General features: G+C 38.5%; 1 pseudogene; it reads right to left on the bottom strand.

Moving 5' to 3' along the window:
• Positions 1–1,770: 1,770 nt before the first annotated feature.
• LOC144369837 (KH domain-containing RNA-binding protein QKI-like) lies at positions 1,771–3,438 on the bottom strand (annotated as a pseudogene).
• Positions 3,439–3,725: the final 287 nt, after the last annotated feature.

Genomic DNA, 3,725 nt, shown 5'->3' with positions numbered 1-3,725 from the left:
AGACACTCTTCCCACAGACAATGCCCTCAGCTGAGGGCAGCATACCAGTCTCAGTGCTCCCTGCCCAGACCCCAGGAGAGATCAGGGCCCAAGTTCATCTTGCAAATCCTGAGGACAATTGTGGTCCTGGCCACTCTCTGTGGCCAGCAATTCATCCCAAGTGACCTTTTTCCCAGATTCTGTGTTATAGACTCTGTAAAACACCTGGGAGAGAAGCAATTTCGGCCCTGGAACACAGGAGAGATGATACCTGCAGTGCACAGCACCTGGAATTAGCCAGCAAGACTTGGAGCAGAGGCTGTTTTTATGGTTCCAAAGACATAACAGTCTATTATGTATAGAATTTACAGGTTTGTGTGTTCTTTAATAATTTTAATATTAGTCCTTCTTGTTAAATTTTTATATAAAATTATATTTCCTTGATAAGAGTTGCTTTTTCAACTCATCCTATAAAGTAAAACACACTAAAACGAGGTAGATATGCCTGAGGGAGATCTCAATGAATTACAAACTAGTTACCCTGGTGACCCCCATCACCATCAGTACTCTCCTCCCATACACCTCAGTTTGCATTTTAGGTTGTTTTTCAGGTTGGTATTATAACATTCACTAAATTAACAATGTGGGTGAGTAGGTGAAATAAAATGAATACTTAAATTGCAAGCTAAGTGAAATTCCAACTAAATTTCATAAGTGTTTAATTTATCCATTCATTAGCTAATTGGATCTCAAGACACCCAATATAAGAAAGGGCTGGGAAACAATTGGCAATTTTCATTTATAAATATTGTGGTTTTACATTTTTGTATCCTTTTCTCAAGAATATTTTTTTGTAATATATCACATACATATAAAACTAGTTGGAAGCGCACATTATAAACTTGTACCAATGGTGATAAATACATTAAATGACATGTTTCTCATTGGAAATAGGTTGGTTTCTATATAGAGAGAGCATGAAAACTACCAAGATAATAATAAAGTCTAGACAAAATATAAATGTCTGCTCTATGGTAACATATAGGCATCACTCCAATCTAACCATGCTAAAATTACATAATACTGTAAAAATATGTCTTAAAACTATATACTTTAATAAGAAGTAAATTCAATAAAGGATGATGATACAGGGATTGGGATTATAGCTAAGTGGCAGACTACTTACCTCACATGTGTGAGGCCATGGGTTTTATCCTAAGCACTACATATAATAAATAATGTAAAGGCATTGTGTCCATCTACAACTAAAAATGTTTTTTTTTTTAAATTTATGGGCTGGGGATATAGCTCAATGATAGAACACTCGCCTAGCCTATGTGAAGCACTGGGTACGATTCTTAGCACCACATATAAATAAATAAAATAAAGGTTCATTGATAACTAAAAAAATATGTAAGAGAAAAGGTACTGAGAACCAATGCATTTAGATTTCAAAATTCATGCTTCTTTTTCATTGATCCAATATTTTGTCAACTAAGTTTTCAAAATTTGTTCAGAGCCAACATTACTCATAAATGTTACTCATCTATTATTTCATAAATTTACTTTCTCAATAATAAAACATACAAAGTATTTGATAAACATACAAAATATTCAGATTAAATATATTTGACATGAAGATGAAAGAAATTATAGTGTCATTTTTCACTGTCAATGTTACCTGCTGCAATGACCACAGGCAAGGAAAGGCAATAACCATTTAAGTGATCAGCAGGCAGGCATGGTCAGGTCATTACTAGGCAAAGAGTTCAGAGATAAGAAGTTCATAGGTTAGTTGCCAGTGTCAGCTCCACCTTCAGTCACAATCCTTTGGAAAGGACGGACACACATATTGTGCCTTCGAACTTTAGTAGACACTGCACCTCATACACCATTGGGTTCAAAGGGCACTCAAGAACTGAAGTGGCTGGTGCCAACGTGTCAGATATTTGTAGGGTGTGTAGATCAACCCAGCCTCTGGCCCTGGAGGGGCTATCACAGCATCAATGTGAGGAGTTCCTTTTGGCATGACAGAGGTCTGTATTTGTCTGATCAAAGGTATTATGGTAGGGCCAGCTGGAGACGAGTACTCAGGGTCACTGGTGAGAGAAAAGGTGCAGTCCCAGGTATGATCCTAGGAGCAGCCTGGGCTGTTGCAACAAGAGAAAAGGCAAGGGTAGATGATTTAGAGTTGGCACCTCTGCAGGTGTCATTCAGAATCAGAAGTTTCATCAACTGCATCTTCTTAAGTTTACCCAATACAGTGACACATCATGGATGTACCTTGTTCTCAAATTTTTATTAAGGATGGATAAAATAAAGGTTCTATAATTTTAACTCAGTTTGAACACTTTTCCCATTCTGCTGCAGGTACCAGTCTTTTCCTCAATTCTTCAATGGCCCTCTATAGTTTACTTTGCTCTATTCTTATCAACTTCCACAGTGATTAGTACATCTGAATCTTCATGTGTATGCTTCCAATTCAGTTTGCTCTATCTTGCTCCTCCTTCTCTTTATCTTTGAGACTTTGCCTCCAGCCATTGTTTTACTTCCAGCTTCTGCCTGTAGCTCTTTGGCTGTGAATCCTCTGAGCCAAAGATCCTACCAAGAAAATTAAAATCTAGATATTTTGGATTTTTTTTACATGAATAGAGCACAAATTTTCATTTCTCTTGTTGTAGATGATGCAGAGTCACTCCATTCATTAAATCATACCTACAAAGGGTAGTAATGTGTTTCTCATTCAACCATCTTGCCCCCATACACCCTCCCCTCCACCTCCTCTCCTCTGCTCAATCCAAAATTTCCCATTGTTCTCTTGACTTTCCCCCAGAATATTATGGGCCTGATCCACTTATCTGAGAAAATATTTGGGCTTTGGCTTTTGGGGAATGACTTATTTTGTTCCATGATATTCCCAACTCTGTCCACTTATCTGTCAATGCTATATTTCATTCTTCTTTAAGGCTAAGTAATATTCCATTCTGCAAATGTACCACAGTTTGTTTATACATTCAAATGTTTAAGGGCATCTAGATTGTTTCCACAGTTTAGCTACTGTGAATTAAGCTGCTATGAACACTGATGTCACTGCATCACTATGGTGTGATTTTAAGTCTTTGGTGTATACATCTAAGAGTGGGAAACCTGGGTCAAATGGTGATTCCATTGAAAAATTTCTAAGGAATCTCCAATCTGCTTTCCAAAGTGGTCACACCATTTTGGAGTCACAAAAATCATTCTCTACAGACACATTTAGTTTCTCTCCTAACTGAATAATAGGCCCCACAGAATTAGGACATTTTGCACTCCTTTTCTTTTTTGTACTACCATTTAATGTGTGTACATGACTTTATGTAGTCTGCTAATTCCTTTCTCTGGCAGCCGATGAAGGTGGTTGAAGATCCCTCAGAATTTGGACAGGATGCTCAAGAGCTTCTTGTCTTTCACCAACTGCATCAGGATTATTATCTGGGATTACCATTTCCCCTGACCATATTCCAGTCTCCACAGATCACATTACCCTATGCCTTGGCACCAATTCCAGAAAGGAGGTATGGGTGGGGGTAAACCTGGGAACTGTCTGCTGAGGACCTAGTGTACCTCTCTGCACTGGGTCCTGCTCTGGGCACAGAGCTGAGGCCCATGGAGGCTTCTATATGAGCTACAGTGAATGTTGATGAATGTGTATGTATTCCAGTGTGAGGAGACCCTGTGACATATGCCACAGTGGTTCTGGTCCCCAG

Source organism: Ictidomys tridecemlineatus, chromosome 2 (genome assembly GCF_052094955.1).
Source record: "Ictidomys tridecemlineatus isolate mIctTri1 chromosome 2, mIctTri1.hap1, whole genome shotgun sequence".
Classification (NCBI taxonomy): Eukaryota; Metazoa; Chordata; class Mammalia; order Rodentia; family Sciuridae; genus Ictidomys; species Ictidomys tridecemlineatus.
Note: the sequence above shows the minus strand (reverse complement) of the source record. Positions and strands in the feature narration are given on the sequence as shown.